Below are 18,090 nucleotides of genomic sequence, written 5' to 3'. Positions count from 1 at the left end.
AAGCAAAAAAGCAAAAATAACCAAATAATTTTGCCAATGATTTTGTTTAGCAACAAATGTTTTCCCCTTCTTTGCTGTCTTCTAAGACTAAATATCCCTTGATGCTGCTGGAAATAGGACTCTTGAGTGAAGAACAATGACTCTCCAATTGACTTTTTAGTTGATTCTCAGAACTTGCAAATAAATTCTAGCAGCTGATTAGCAATAAACTCAATTTATCTGATTTGCTTTCTACTCTCTGTGGACATTCTCTTTACCCATAGCTGAGAAAACAGCAGGAATCTCCTCCAGGAATAACCTCCAGCACTGCTGCATGAATTAACTTGGCAGCAGGTTCTCAGCAGGAGAGGGGACGATCACTTTCCACTCATCTTTCCAATTAGCCTGCTGATCCTTCATTGTAGCACTGTTCAGGTTACTTATTTATTCACATTACTTCTAACAAAGCAGGGAAAATCAGAGGTGGACAAAAAAACCTCAACCTTCTCTATTAATAAAGCTCTGAGGCAACCTGCCACAGGTAGAGAGAGACATTAAGTCCTTACTGACAGTCAGGCATATTCAGAAACTTCTTTGACATTCTCAGTATCAAAGTGAGCTTCCCTAAATGCTCTACTCTTCTATAAGTGAAAGGACTGAAGAACTTGATTGAAATGCCACAGTCCTATTAAATCCCTTTTCATTGATCATGTACCAAATACACAGGATGGACTAATACCTATATTCTATCTTGCAAGCTTAAAGGATAGTATAAGTTAAATGATCTTAATAATTTACTTAACTCATCACAATTTTTTCCATCAGTATGAGGTCACATAAAACACATCTCCAAAAATACATAACTAGAACTTTGCAGCTCATTTTTACCATGTTATTTAAACTTAAAATCAAATCAGTCATTTAGATAACTCAGTTTCCAAAATTTACAGTTAATACAAAAGAGCTGACTAGGATACCCAATATTTGTGGATCATACTGTAAGCTGCTTCTCTCAGAGAATGACGTTGGTATAATAATAATGCATTCAACTAATTTCACACTATTTCCTTTATTTTATGCGGACTAATGTCTGAAATATTTTGTTGTGTTTTGAAGTGTTTTGCTGATTTCTGAATGGCTGAATTATTTTCCATAGTATTAAACAAAGAAACATTTAGGAGGTAGAATTGTTTTTTATCGAGGAATACTTTGACCAAAAATGAAAGAAGTAAAAAACTTATGAACAATTAGAGGTGAAACTGTCAGGCACTGTTATTTATTCCAGTTCTATAATACATTAACTAACTGCATAAAGTAACCAGCCACACCTTACAGTTTTCCCCAAATCTTGGTTTAAAATCAAGTTCAATGAATACATTTCAGTTTTCTCTGGAGTCTGCTTCAACTAGATCTGCCTACAAGCAGATTTGTGAAACAACCATTAAATAGACTGCTGTGGGAATATCTCTGTCACAGCTGAAACAAAGCGTGACAGAATGGTAGGTCTTCAGAAGATGCCCAGTGTGATTTCTAGATAAAAGTGGTTTCAATAAGCATAAGTGAGGCCATGCTTAAAACAGGGCCATGTGCTTAATGCAGATTTCTAACTGTTCTCAAGAACCCCCAATCTCTTTAGAGGTTTTTGGATGAAATATTTTGAAAGTAAATGTAATATCTTTAATACAAAGCAACTTTTGTATTTTTCAGACATGAGTGACTCTAATGGCATTGACATCAAGCCTGAAATTAAGAGTCAGGAGTCAACTTTTTCATCTCTCACTTTGCACAAGACATATATGTTGCAAGTTTAAGTCAGATAATAAAATGGTAGAACAACAACAACAAACAACAACAACAACAACAAACCAAAAAAACAGAAGCGGTCACTTTATATCCAAGTGTCATTTTCTTTGCACACACTACTGCAATTCTTTAATTTCCTGATGATCACTGTAATACTTTTGAGATGAGTGGACTTTCCTGCTGTTCAATCTTATAACTACACAATCATTTTTCTTTCTTTTTCTCTACCTGATATAATTTTCTCAGAAAGATCAAATCATTAATGGTATTAAGGACTTTGTGGTAGAAATCTATGCTGCATACGTTACTTACATGAAGAAAGAAAATCATAATTGGAAACTTCACAGCTACATAATCCAGAAGCAAATATATGTGTTTCTTTATGTTTATTAGATCTTCAAAACTATTTTACGAAGTCATTATCTTAAGGGGGTTCTGTGTATACGTTTAGCCTAAAAACAGAGGGTGACTTGGCAAAAATAGAAGAGCAGAAAGAATATCCTTATTATGGTACTTCCTGCTTCCTCTAATGAAAAAAAGAAGCTCATTCATTTCCTTTCTAGTTGATAAATGACATCTATTCTCATAGAAAAACTTGAAATAACAGAGGGATTAACTTGTTATCATAAAGGCTTCACTAGGTACTCCTGAAGTACATGCAGAGAAACCAGAACTTACCTAATTCTATGAAATGTTTGTTATATAATATTTAGCAGTCAACTGCAAATGCACCAGACAAGAACATTCAGCTCTTAGCATAACTGTTAACTCACGTACATGCCTCCTGTAGTACTTACTATACAGTACTGCAGATCTCAAAGTGTTAAACACAGATTTTCAAAAGATTTGCAGTAACACTGGTATTTCTGTTTTCTTTAAAATTCAAACCTAAAGACAAAGAAATAGTGGCATATAGGAAGTACTGCAATCCCTATTTTAGAAACTGCGAACTAATAAAGTTGTCCAAAGACACAGATGTCTCTCAAAAAGACTATATGCTTTTATATAGCTTAATCATCACTCTTTTGCATATTTCATTAATAATGCATACCTTTTTATGAAAGGATTTACAAATAAAACATATTTAGACTAGAATAGCAGAAACAAAACCAATGAATGTAACAGCAATGATTCACTGATCACACTCATCCATGTGATTTCTTTCCATAAACTGTCCAGAATTTGTCTTTATTCTGGTAATAACAAGAGCAGTGTGAAAGAATATTCAGTACCCGCTGATCTAGCACAAAAACAGAGGAGGCAACACAAAGCATCAATTGTACATCATGGAGAAAAGAAAGCTGTGGGGAAACTATAGTGCGGCCTTTGTATACATATACTGCACTTGTGAGAAAGACACTGAAAGGCTTACAGTAACTAGAGAAGGGGCAACGGTTTTAAACCGTTCAGTGTAGATTCCCTATCAGCAGGAAATTTTTCATGATGAAAGTGGATAGACACTGGAACAGGTTTCCCAGAACAGTTGTGGATGCCCCATAATTGTAAGTGTTCAAACTCAGGCTGGACAGGGCTTTGAGTATCTTGATCTAGTGAAAGATGTGCTCCTGGACTGGACTAGATGATCTTTAAGGCTTCCTTTCAATCCAAACCATTCTATGATTTATATTCATAAGATAGGCCCTGTGCTGAAAACTGATCTGTGTTTTTTATACAATGCTAGAGTACAGGTTAGAAACATTAGTAACTTGCTTCCAAAATAATGCTTTTAATGTGTTTTGAAAGATTCAACTGTGTTTATGGAAGTCAGGACTTACTTTCTGTCTTTGGCTGTAAGTTGTGCTAAAAGAAAAGTTTTTTAAAAGAGAGTGATTCTAACTGTGCTTGTTACAAGGTTACCAATCTTTAGTAGGTGAAGAAAACATTTTTTTCATTAGCATAACAATTTTGTTTCATAATTAAACACAGTATGTATCAACATTGGGGTACATATTTACAAAATACATTTCTATGAGAACTTACGTTCACAACTGCTGGGTAATTTTACATATGTGCTAGAGTATGACTAGAGAGTATCTGAAAATAATAATAATAAAAGGATATTGTTCAAACTGACACGCTTTTTGTGAATGTCAAAAACATGTGATATCTTCCAAAAACTAGATTGATGACTGCTATCATGTTTGATTGCAGATGTCAGGTTCAAAAGTAAAAAGCTTTTGTGCTGATCAAACTCTCTTGACTGCACCATACTGACACAGTGACAATTCACAAAACATGCCTATGACTTACTATCAAATATCTCAATGAGCTTCTATTTTTCTAGTTACCTAGGCTTTCTATACTCATTTAAGACATATATAAGAACACAAGAAAAGAAAGTATTTCATAGGAGAAAATATATTGATGAGGTAAAGAATCGGAACATTTAATGTATTTTGTATTTTGATTTTTTTCTTTACCAACTGAATGAAGTAATGATAGCCTATGCCAGAATTGAACTGCGAATCTATTAATGAATAAAGCAACCAAGCACATTTTCTTTGCAGAAATAAAAAGTGCTGCGGAGAATTTAGAATCATGAACAAAATAATATTTAATCATGTACAAGGATACATCATTACATTAAAATTTCTTGAAAGGGGAATAATCATGTTAAAACTAATGTCATGCAAAATGTGCAGTAAATGAATTCTTGACAGAATTAAAAAACAAACACAATCCCAGACATATGACAGCAAAGGAATGGCATAGGCATTTCCCCTACCTTTTTCCTTTGAAAAATGTGAACTTTAGATAATGGTCTGTATAATTTCTAGTTCTATTCCTTTGGAAAAGTCTGAACTTTAGATAATTGTCTCTTAAGTATTCTAAAACTTTCCTTTGACCTTTAGTACAGCAGAGCTATAATCAAACATATCTATATGTTCACTTGCAGTACAACAGCAACTATTGGATTTTTGTACTTTGGTTTTTTTAACCCACTGAAGGAAGGAAAATCCCAGTTGCTGAAATAATCATGTTGAGGCATGCATGGAATGAAATAATATTAGTTTTATTATTAACAGGGAAGAGAAATAATTAGGATAAAATATTTTTTTTCCCTATCTCTTTAAATTTACAGGTAATAATGGCAAGTCAGAAAAGGAAACCTTGGGCTCTGGGTCTGTTCAAGCTATACAGTTACCACAGTTCTCACTGAACTTTACTCAGCAGCCATGATTTCAATCTCATCCACTTTGATTTTTTGCCTATTTATCTCTTCCAAGTTCCATTGTGCCAGTTATGATTGACACTTCCATATCTGAAGAAAATTCAGGCCAGCGAAGATGCAAGATACGCTAAAACAGCACTGGCTTTTGCCTCTCATTTTTCTGTTCTGTATTCAAGAAGCCAGTCACAAACTTGTTTACTAATAATCACGTTGCTTTGACATGCTTTACTTTATTCGGATCACATCACTACATGGCATGTGCATTGAATGTTACATCTGTAAAGTATAAGAATTAATGCAGGTTGCCAAGCTCCAGTTTAGAAAGAGAGATGAAATGGCTGTCAAATGTGCTTAGCATTAAAAATACATTATTAACACAGCAATTTGCATAGACTGATGGATCATTTTTGAAATCTACATATTCTAGCTAATTCTATTATCTTGTTATTTTAACCAAAAAGTTTCAGAAAGTAATACTGTGTATTGTGATGCTTTGATAGAATAATGGCAATATTTTCCATTTAAACCAAGAACTCTCTTTTATTGTTTTACCAGACTCCAGTAGCATACTTAGAAGATAAATAGAGCCAGAACATTCCTAGGATTTGTCATCTGTATTTCTCTTTATAGACAGTAGATTCTTATTCTTTTTGTAACTGCATACTTACAAGTGCAATCTAGGAGGTGAAAGAAACTAATGAAAGACAGATATTTAAGCCCCTTAGGTCACAAAGATTTACAGTTTTACACATTACATTGACTTGGAGATCTATTATGTGTAATGATAAATCTCAAGGAGATTCAATGAAATTTATACTACTTTTGGTAGCTGATGGAAGAGTTCCAAGGATCCTATGTTCCTCACCTTCCTCACTTCTCAATTCAGTGATTTAATTCCTGCATCCACAAAAGTTCAGAGTTTTCAAGAGAATTAATGCAATCACAGATGTTTGAAATGAATTCCTTTCTAGAATTTAAACTATGAATACAGTGTTAAAAAGAAAACAATAAAAGTAGGAATATCTCTGTTTATAAAATGTGACATGTTTTGGCATTTAAGTGAATTAGTTTCCCACCAAGAAAATGCACTTCCCCATGCCATAATGATTATTTTTTCTATCCCTATGCTGTGGAACGTCCATATGCACACCACAAGAGTTTAGACTAATTCACTGGTAGATCATTTAACACTCCTTTAAAACTGAACCTGGAATCAGACCTATAAACCTAGAACTAGTTATGGACACATATTCAGGCCATATCAATGTACTTCCATTTTGATGTGTTTGTTGTTTTTTTTTTTTCTGTAATCATGGGTTTGTTAGGAAAAAAAGAAACACTCAAAAAAACCCCAATCCAATAAACATAATTAGCACCTACAGGAATGTTGTCTACTGGTACTGGTGTAATAAAGGTCTTGTCAGAATCTCCATTACAAAATGACAATTTTCTAGTGTTTATAACTCTGACATAAGAACTTGCTATGAGAAGAAATCTAGAATGTGTACTCTCTGCCAAAGAGCACTGAAAGCTAAATGCAACTTACTTTGGCTGAGGCCCTTTAAACCAAAAAATAGATTAAAAAAAATTTTACTTAACATTTTCTTCAAATGAAGTGGCTTAAGAAAAAAACTGTGGCTTTGATTTTAAAAAGTGCCAGGCCCTGCAGTTTCTGTATACACAGAACTCCCTTTAACTTCACTGAGAAAAATTTCTGTGAGAGGACTGAAAGAAGTGCTATAATATGTTTTTGTAAATGTCATCAAGAGTTACATTAGCATTCTGTAATTTCAAAGACTTAAATGCTATGGTAGAAGATTGCCCCTGGGCACACAGGCAGACTGATAATGACTTTTTGAAGACAGCCATATATGCAGATTACATATAACAATAACAATTTTTTATCATCATAACATTAATAGCACTAATTTATACTCCTGTCTTACACCTAAAGCATCCACAGTAAGTTATTATGTGCACACCTCTCAATGAGGACAAGTCTCTTATGGTAAAGATTAATGTTCAGTTGAAATGCTGGCCACGGTAAAATACATCTAGATAAGGAATATCAGTAAGTGGAAAAAAATATTCCTGCATGTAGAGTGGAATACATGGTATTAAATTTCCAAACAAAACATTCCAGTTGCTCTCAGGAATACTTGTACACCCTGTAAGCATTATGAAAACCTGACATAGCCAGAAACTCCAAGCTAGTATACACAGGTTACTGAGGTCCACAGGAACATATGGTAACGTCTGTAAATTTCAAGACCCATACCTACTGTAAGACCCTAACTTTACATACATGCTATAAACACCATAGCTAGGAAAGAAGAAGGAGAGAAAAGATGCCAGCATTCGAATTCTACATCACAGCCATGGAGTTATTACAAACTCAATGTTTATATTGATAAATATTATAAATCTGCAAGCTAATTTATAGCATTAGTCCATAAGATCTAGAATTTTCACAGAATCAAAGAGTGTTTAAGCAGGGCATCTATAGCAGGAGAGTGTCCACATGCCTTTTAGTATCCCCAATGATGGAGATTCTGCAAAAAGTAAAGACTGTCAGTCACAGTTGAAATACGCATGCAACAAAACAGAAAAAAAACGTTCAGTCATTTTCTTCATATGAATCTGAGGATTTATAAGGAAAAAATCTGTAATACATCTCCATGCAAAGAGAAAAAGTTGTATATCACAGTGAAATTGTTTCCTGTTGTCTTCTAATTCATGATGAAGAGTCTGCCAAAGCACAAATGAAGTGTATAGGCAAGAGCTGCAGTAAAAATATGAAGCAGGGTCATGTAATAGCATCACAGGAAACTGGGCAATTCTACTGCAAAGGAGAATGCATCTTAATATACCAAAACCAATTATGATCATGAAAGAAGAGTGCTGCAGTGCAAACGGAGAGCAGAAAAAACAACAGATACTTCGAGAAAGATAAGTTTCCTTACTGTGAAAAAAAAAAAAGAAAGAAAAAAGATCAATAAAAATGAAGTTAAGTCTAGAATAAGCCAAGTTCTTTACACAAAGTTTTGAAGCAAGTTGTTCTGGTAGACAGATTGTCCTTAAACCCCACAAAGTTTTTAGCAAATACATCTGTGTGTTAGACAAGCACAAAACAAAGGAAATATGTTATAAGACATTATTTTTCTAATTAAAAATAGAAAATGGTTGCACAAGGACAGAAGCTGTGGGATAGATAAAGACAATGTAAAAGGTGACATATGGTGTAGAACTGAGTTTAAACCATCTTCCTCTGAATTTAGTATTCCAGGTTTTCAGTCTGGTCTCTGCTATTTCCTTGCTTGAGCTATAGAATCACTTTTACATGTTTTCAAACTGGAAGATTCAAAGAAAAAAAAAAGACACATCACGCGCTCTTGAAAATCTCATTCCTTAGTGATCCATAGGTAGCAGCCAATGGGTGCTATTTGTCATACGTGAGCATCAGAAAAACATTTTAAAAGAATATCTGTACTGTATGCATGGCACAACAACAAACACAGAGATTATATAACTAGACTAGTAGCCTACAGAGTACAAGCAGAGTACTTGCATCATCATTCCATGATTATTACTAGTGTTCCTTTCTTAAGTTTTGTGACTGCAATGCCTAATACCATTCATAACTACGCATAATACTTTATTTCTTATTATAGAATGAAATCTATGAAAAAATTACTGTAATATAAAAGTTGCTCCACAACATAGCCCTCAACATACAGCAAATGTGAAGTTTATTTACATGAGCACACAGTTAGAGGTTAGATGAAGCTAAGTGGAACAAAAAGAAAAAAGAAAACCAAATACTCTTAGGTCTGATAAACCTAAATAACCAAAGGGGGCTTTGTCTCTTATTCCTTAAGGCTTGGCATGTGAAGCACTGGCTGAAATGTTTAAAAATGTCACTGCTATATTTTCTCTTGTAGAGAAATACAGCTCTTTGCTAAATAGTCATCTCTAAGGGAGTGATGGTGAAATGAAAGGGTATGAGATAAATGTGACTATAGGAGACAAAATCAGGAGAATGCACAGACATAGAGTTCAAATAATAATAAAAGTAATAGTCACCTCCTATGAAGAATGACTACAATTCAAATAATTCCTTCCTTCCGATACACCACTTGTGTAATTGGTTCAATATGGGATGCAAACTGGAACACATTCTTATTTCTTTTAATTCACATTAAACTGTATTGCAGTAGTTTATCTAAACAATCCTTTAGGCTAAGTGTGAAAAACGAGTACCTTTTATCTTAGTGGAGGAACCATGTGCAAATAGTCTGCATGCTTTATATTTTCTGTATGGTGGGTTTATTAAAATTCAGTTTTATAAAATGAGAATTTCACTAATTAGTGGAAATCTTTAATAGTTAATAGGTGATGTTTTCCTCTTATGTTATTTTAATTTTTAGCCTTTTTAGATTCTTGCTGTAGTGGAAGAGTGGGTGTTTTTTTAATCTTTACTACAGCTGAAACTTTCTAATTAATCAACAGGATAAATATTCAATTAAAGTAAATAATAAATTAATTGCATTTTCTCCTGAACAGAATGTATCAGAGCATGACAGAACAAAGTATGCCATAATGTGAGCAACCAATAAATTTATGAAGTTCAAAATCAGGAAGAATAGGGTTTTGTACTATCATTACCAATTACCTACTTAGAGAGAAAATGCATACATTCAAAACAGAACAGAACAAAACATAACAGTGAACTGAAAGCTAAAATAACAAGGTTATATTGTTTAGATGGTGAATATATTTAGATATTAAGATGATGAAAGGGTAGGTTGATGTCCTACCGGAAACTTCAGCTCTAGGACATCATTATTCCCATACAGCGAATTAAATCTATCTGCACTGCAGGAGGTGTTTCCTGCAAAAAATGTGGAAGAATAAGATCTATCTACAAAACCCAAAGTGCTACTTTGGCAGACGACAGTTGATTAAAATTGTATGAACTTCTCTCCAAATATTCTACAAGCAATTAATAATAACACAACCAAAAAACACAAACAACCAAGAAAAAATACACAAGGAATGGTGGAGAGGATTGCTCCCACATAGTCTGAGTTCTAAATGACACAACTCATTTTGGAGATTTTAAATATTCTCTTCAACAGATCCTGTGATTTATTTTGGTGAGAAAGATATTTCTGTTTTATAAGAATCTTATATTCTCAATGCAAACTGTCAGCCAGCAGAAGAGATACTTATATCATTCAGAGAACCTATTAATCCTACCCAACATGACAAATGATGGCGCAGAACAATTATGCAGGTTTCTCCTCTCACTCTCACTTGATTAAGACCTGCGCATTCAGAAAACTGATCTGCCTGCCCATGTAGGACAACAATTTGGCTAATTCTCCTTACACGAAAGCAACATGTATGTTAGAACATTTTTGAATGTAATGAGATAATACTAAGCTTACTAATCTGCATATATAATCATAGTTAGAACACTTGTGAAATGCAAGGAGCCATGTAACTGCTGTAGACACTGGAAACAATCTGTCTAAACAGATATTACCACATTAAAAAGGGTGGAACTTGTTTTCCAGCCTACTACATGCATAAATTTTTGTTCTGTCTTATTTGCTTGTTTAAGAAAAAGAAATAAATATAACATTTATAATGAAGCAGTGAATTGAGAAGCAAGAAGGAAGAGAAAGAAAATTCCATTTTGATATGCAAAAATATTTCACAAAATAGGTGTGTTTTGTGTCATATTTGACTAGAGATTGGTGATTTTAAAAAAATTGATGTAGATAAGAGAAGAGGTAAATAATGCTATGGAATACCTTTAAAGTCCTAGACTGTAACTAGTCATGTTTTTTTTGTTGTTTGTTTCAAGAAGTTATGTATTACAGGAGCCTTTAAAAATTCCAGAGAGCTGGTACTGTGAATCAATCTTGCTATTGTCTTGATAAATCTTTGCTTAGAAGTTTTGTAGTTAGTAAGGACAAGGCCTTTCTTTCTGATAAGTACTGCAGTCTTGAGACACTCCATTATTACTATTATTTTCTCCACTATATTGCTGAAATTGTCATACTGAAGATTTTATTTGTATCTCTACTATTTCTTTCATCCTTCTACATAATCATTACTATAATAGTTTTATTTTTGTGCGAATTATCTGACCAAAATCTTTTCTTTTGCTTTCATAACCTTTTATCACTTGCTTTTTTTTAAAGTAATGTCAGCGCTGCTTACCTCCCTTTACTTTTGTTGTGAAATTAAAGAAATAAACTCAAAAAAGATAAGTATGTGACACCTTCTGGGCATGATGAAACTCCTACAGCAGGAAAATTCACAGCTGTCCAATCCATCTCCTCATCATGAGTAAGCACTGTCATACATATGGTGCACAACACTGACCTCAGATCTTTCTCATTCACTTTACATCTGGTTCTTAATTAGTTTGATTTAAGAGATGAAACATAATTGATGCCTTTGCAGCATTATGTTAAGAGCAGCACAATTAATAAAGTACAAATACGTGAAGTAAAAGTCACTCTGGTGGTGTATATGTATTGGTATGCGGCATATATACTCTATTATCTTGTGTTTCATCACTCATTTTCTGTTGCTTGAGCTGGGTCATGTTTACACAAGTGTACCGAAATATCTACCTAATTGTGGTTGATTCATAGGATAAAAAAATGCTTTTGCTGCAAGGATATGATGGTGTGGAAATGAGTCTTACTTTCCACTCTGTATGTATAACTCTTCTCTAGTTGTAGAAAAGTTTACATTTGTGAGGGTTGGAAAGAAGTTGTCATCACAGAGATAAACTAAAACAGCACTGAAAAGTTAAACAGCATTAGGAACAGAACTGCTCCAAGAGAAATGCATTGCCAGCAACAATACTGTGAAAGTACAGATGTGCTGGAGAACACAGAAGAGCTGAGGAAGAGCCTAAAGATGCCTAAAAGCGGACAATTGGCTTACCAGATGGCCCCCTCCTTGCTGGTTCATTCATCAGGTTGGCCTTTCCAGTCGAATGAAGACTTGGTGGATCACTTCTGGCTTAGGGCGGAGGAGAGAGGGAATCTGTCTGTCTGGAGCCCTGCATCCTGAATACAGGAGAGGAGTGAATAAGGTTTCAGATGGACAGAATAGGCAGAATGGTCAAAGCGTGGAGGAAGCTGGTAGCTGAGTTAGCCTTTGAGGAGCTGATTCTATTTTTCTGACATACATATTCAGCTAGAGTAGCTATGTGCACCAAGAAGAGTTCACCTCTTTTTTAGCATATCAAAGTGGTGAAAAGCACATAACCATTGTAAGAAGGTGTAAACCATCTGGATAAGGCTAAAAAGTATGTTTGCAGAGGAACTGCACTTATTCTTCACCTGCTCTATGCTTCTAATTAGACGGGAATCCAGAAAGAGCAGTGATCTGCATGCAAGAAGAAAGATGGGAAAGACAGCAGAAGCAGGTGTCAGTGAAGGAAGTGGCACAAAAAGAACTGGAGTAGAAAAATGCTGGTTTCCCATCCACATTAATGTGGATCACTTCAGAAAATAACATCACATCCTTCTATGCCAGCAAAGTTGTTTCAAATAGCACTCAATTGATATTCAACATCAAGGGAAAACAGAACATCAGAGAACAACAGAACACAGTCAATAGTGATGATAGTAAAGAAAGAAAGGGAAAAGTAAGCAGAAAGCTATTAGCTATAAAAGATATACACTGAGAATATTTTCACTGGCATTCTTAGACTAGATGGGACTAATAATATTCCACCATGGAAAACACAGCCTTGCTAGGACTGCAAATTGGTATAGTTGAAAGGAGTTGAATACATTACTTGAACAGGAATATGAAATCATACAATGGTAGTGGAAATGCATTGACTATCTGGAAAGACAGAACTTCTGAGTGCTACTGGAATGCACTGGAGTCCCGTGGTAATATTATAATTAACATAAAATTCCTCTACTCTTCTAGCATTTTAGAACACTTAAAGACTTATAGTACTGAAATCCACCTGGTTTCACTTATTGCTATATCATTAGCAGAAAGGGCTCATCTTTTTTGGTCATTAAACTTAGTCTACTACTTGGCAAGTTAGAATTCTGTCAGATATGTATATAAGAAAATAATTACTTTTCCTACAAAGAATGACTTAACGTATTTTCTGATCCAAATCAGTTTCAATATGGCCAATTGTCTAAGAATGAAGGAATCCAAAGTTTAGAAATATGGAACTGCATTTCCTCTGTTGTAAAAACAAATTATTCTAGGGACCCAAATCTTACAACCTAAGGCACAACAACCTGCCTAGGGAAAGTATTTGCACTGGCTGAATATCACTTCATGAACATTAATGGATTGGAAGCTAGAATCTGTCCTTTCCTGTCAAGCCAGGATCTCTCTGTCTGCCTGCTCCAGTTGTGAAGGAGGTAAGATAGCACAGTGTTTTCTTACCACCACACCACTGGATGACAATTATTACTTGCTTTCCAGCATGTAGACCAAGAAAGACTTGAGACATTTTTCTTTGAAAGGTGCTTGGATTCTTGAGTGGAATCTAACTAGTACATCATCCATCGAATGTGGTAGTTGGAGCCAATAAGTCACATTTTTATTTTTTAATCAGAAAGTTAATTATGTATCCAAAAAGTATATAAGAGCTTTCGGAAATACAATTTCACATCAGAGTATTCTGAGTTGACAAAACTAAAATGTTTCATGGAGCTTCACTATCCATTATATTTTTTGTTTTGGTAAAACGGAGACCTTTGTACTCAGAAAAACATCAACATCATCCTTATACCTTTCTCTTTTAAATTCTGTAATATATCATTTATAATAAAAACAGATTAAAGTACTTATAAAATCTTTCAACCAAGTTACAATAGAAGTATTTTAATAATTTGATATTAATCAGTGCATTATTCACTAAAAATAGAAATAATCTCTTATCCTCAGTTTATATAAATGTTAAACTTTGCTATTTACATAGTTCCAGTTTCAATACCATGCTGAGGAAAAAATTGATAGTATGATATTTATAACAACATTTTTTACTCTATGAGCAACTCCTGGAAGAAACATGACCTGTGTCTGTGGATGGCAGACCCTGGAACAGAAATGCCAGATTATAGAGCAGTTTGTACTTGTTGTTTGTTAATACATAGGCATAATTTATTTTTAACTCTACTACTTTTACAATGGCTATGCAAAGTGTTCCCTGTGATTTCCACTGACAAAACTACACCTGTTAAGGGAGAGGTTGATCAATACTGTATCTCAGATTATGCAACACATTCCTTTATAATTTTAGCTGTGGTCTTTTAAATGCTATTCCATGCCACTAAAACTGATAGAAAAATACTAATAGTTTGTAAGAAATATCACTAATTATTAATTTTACATAATTTTACGTAAGAACGTAATTTGGTACATTTTAAAATCATACTTTGAAAGTCCAAATATTTATGTATAAAAAATGATGATGATAATTATACATATCAGAAATGTATAAGCATGTGCTTTCCCTGGAGAACTGCCATCATGAAACATCCTCTGGCACGGATGGCAGCTGGGCCATGAAGTTTCCTAAAGCTCATGAAAAATTGCATGAAACTGTAAAAAAAGAGAGGATTTACAGCTAATATCCAAGGGACCATATGGATGCTGTTATTCCAGATGCTCACTGTACATCCATCAAGAAATGATGGGTTTAATGATGTCTTTGCTAAGGCAATTTGTACCAGAGGTCAGTGGGTTAACTTTGAAATTGGGCAAAGTGGAAGGAGGACAATGAAATAGTGGTGCCACCTCTTAACTCTGAGGTACGTATTTGGAAAGAAAAGTCAATCAAAACCACAGAAGGCACTTTAGCTCGAGCTGAGACAATGGCAGAGAGACTTATGAAGAAATGCGAAAGGCAGGGAAAGAAACTCATTTTAGCATGAGTTACTCCCATGGGAACAAAAGATTTGCCCTCCAGGTATGCATTTGACAGACATTGCTAAAAATATTTTCAGGAAAAGATGTGGAAAAATTCTAGGTTTTATTGTATTAAAAACACAGTGATATAGAAGTAGTTTCAAAAATTAATCAGTTTTTTTTAATTATTATTTAGAATATCAAAAAGAATGGTTGCATATATCATGCTCTCTGGCTATTTCTGAATAGTTTAGAAACTTTTTTTTATCAGTAGTAAGGAGGTGATGAGAAATAGCAATTTTTGAATAAGATGTGCAATATATAGAAAAGAATGCAAGCCAGTTAGTGACTGAAGTTATTATAAAACCAGGTTATTTCCTTTTAAGTGACTGACATTTTGCCTACTACTTTCAAGACACCACAGATCAAATGACAGATTAGACTTGCTGGATGGTAAGCACAAAAGAAATGGACATTTAAACATGAATAGTCTTGGAGCTGTTATAGATATCCTAAGCATTATAGCCTATGCATGGCTGAGAATAAAGTTTGATACAGAGAATCAATAAAACAATTAATCACTGAAGTATATATACTGCTTCAATAAAAAATAATAATAATACTAAAAAGTCAAACTAACAACCTTTTTTGTTTGTACTCCCAAAAATCAAACTGGCCAAAATTCAGAGCTCAAATCTCCAGACAGACATTGAGTATTTTGGTTAGAGGACAGGCTGATTACTTACAAAGCTACTGAAGTTTTGCAGGACTACAAATGCATGCCATTAAGATGGTTTGTAAGGGTAAGGTCTGCCCATGTTCCAAAAAATCCTGTGGTTACTGCTGCCATATGAGCCCTAGTTTTAGGTACATAATACCACATTTATAGAGTAGTGATGCACCATTACTTCTGTCAGAAGAGCTGCGCAGCAAAGGCACCGTAGAACATTTGATTCAGAATTTATTCCATTAGGAAACAGAATTTGGCATGAGAAAAATGGAAATGCGATGGAAACATCTTTTGGGAAAAACTTTAAGTCATTTTATGGCAAAGATGTATTTGCTAGCTTTTGAAAGTAAAAATTGCATTGGCAGCATATCAAAATGTTTATATCTGTGGAAAAGCTTTTAGCACAAAATTCTGTTCTCACTTGAACAAACTAAAGAAACCATAAGAATAGTAGGAAGTGAATGCTGACAACAGGTATTGCTGTAAGCATATTGTTTGGAATGCAGGAGACAATCCATCTACTGGCATTAGGTTTTAGGTTACACTTTGTGAAGATTACTCACCTTATAAAAACAATGTCAACAAATGCTAATTCCATTTCTAGGGGTCTCATTTCAATTTTCTGATGCCATAACCATACAAAATACTTAATAGTCATTGAATTCCCATCAGTTTTTTTGTCATTCATTGTGCTCCTACAGCTTTTCAGAAGGGTTAATTACATTCAGCTATGGATTCAATGACACATTGCTAGAGTACATCAATTCTGTCTAAACATCAGATATTTTAATCTGAAGTTTTAGATTCTTGCTGGTTTGAATTTTGTCAGAAGGACTACACAAAGCACTTACTCTCATTTTTCCCACTTTTACTTCTACCTACTGGCACAGCCCAAAGACAAGTGAAAAGTAAATGATCACTGTCTGAGCAGGCAGTCAAGGCTTTGATATGACATAGACTCACAGGTTTAGTCACCTGCATTAGCACAGAAAGTATTACATGATTTTTCCTGTTGCATTAACTTCTTACATTTTTACCACAATTTTATTATTTCTCTCCTGATGGTATTGAATTTTATGCATCTGGCAAAATAAATGAGCATCGTTCCTTGCATACCAGTTTGAGACAGTAAGTAGGATCAATTGATTCCATATTAGTAGCTGCCTATTTAGGCAGGGCACAAAACCTAAGAAAAACTATTCTGTAATAGACATTTGAGCTGGGAAAAGAACAGGAAGAACAGATCAGGAGCTATGAGAAATAAACACAGCTGAGAGATGATCTACAGACATTTGATGAGATGTACGATGACAGTTAAACTTACATTTTTACATTACTTACTTCGGAAAGGCACTACAGCCTCTACGGTTCTTTTAGGACATCCTGTCTACACAGAAGAGATTGTAAATATGCAAGTTTAACAGTGGAAACAAAGTAAGTATGCCAGTATATCAATTAAAGGAATAGATTCTACTACAGTCATGGGGTAATTTCTATAAAATAACTTACTTTTAGATGTGTTTTTTTTTTTTTGTAATTTTTGTTTCTGATGAAGATACACCATTTTGTCATCCCAGTAAACATATTTGTTAATGACAAAGTAGTTTATCAGAATATTTGTAGTATAATTGGGCAGCACAGTTAATTACTGAAGTATCTTGTGAATTTGCCTTGAGGCAGTCTGGAAAATTTTAACAACAGAATTATCCCATAGGCAACAAACTCAATGAATTAATTGTGGTTATGGCCCAAATAGCAGAATAACATTCCAAAATATATTTCTCTTAAATATTCTTCTGTATGAAGGATGGAAATAGAGCATTAGTCTTCTTCCCACAGAAGAAGCCAGATTGCATAGTTTGTATACTAATGCCATCGGATAAATAATGTCATTATTTCATGAAGTACAGAAGTAATTGCCAAATGCCACAAAACAACAACAACAATAACAACAAAAACACAAAATAAGAATCCAAAAGGGTAATACCATTTCAGAAAAGCTCTTCAGGGGTGTTTTTGTTTACCTCCGCTCTGGAGAGAATTTTGTAGGAAGGCAAAACATGAAAAACAATTTAAATAAATTTTAAAAATCATTAATGCTGGCAAATAAAAGATTGGATTTCTGTATTAGATTTCCTGAGATAGTGGAATTGATCTGTAAGATCCATAAGAAGATATCATTTCTTCAGCAGTCATCATAGTAGTCTCTAATGCCTTGAAGAAATCCACCGGGAGGCCAAGAACATGGGAGGAAGGCAAAGCTGTGAGGAAGATGTGAAGAAATTTGCCCACCAGCATGAGAAAATGTTTTTCAGTTCCAAACCTAAGCAGCTTGTGCACTGATCTAATCCTCAGAAAGACAATTCTTCAGAAATCAGAACAGGTTTTGTTACAGGCATTTCCTTACGTAGCAAACAGGCTTTTGGACAGCCCATATATACATTAGTATGAAAAAGGAGAATTTTGACTTGTCACTTCAGTTTCCTTT

General features: G+C 34.2%; 1 protein-coding gene across 1 annotated transcript in view; it reads right to left on the bottom strand.

The window, feature by feature from the left end:
- LOC100546462 (cadherin-8-like) overlaps positions 1-18,090 on the bottom strand; it is a 58,545-nt gene that overhangs the window by 39,459 nt on the left and 996 nt on the right. The window lies entirely within an intron of this gene.

The sequence above is a fragment of the Meleagris gallopavo genome, chromosome 13, assembly GCF_000146605.3.
Source record: "Meleagris gallopavo isolate NT-WF06-2002-E0010 breed Aviagen turkey brand Nicholas breeding stock chromosome 13, Turkey_5.1, whole genome shotgun sequence".
Lineage (NCBI taxonomy): Eukaryota > Metazoa > Chordata > Aves > Galliformes > Phasianidae > Meleagris > Meleagris gallopavo.
Note: the sequence above shows the minus strand (reverse complement) of the source record. Positions and strands in the feature narration are given on the sequence as shown.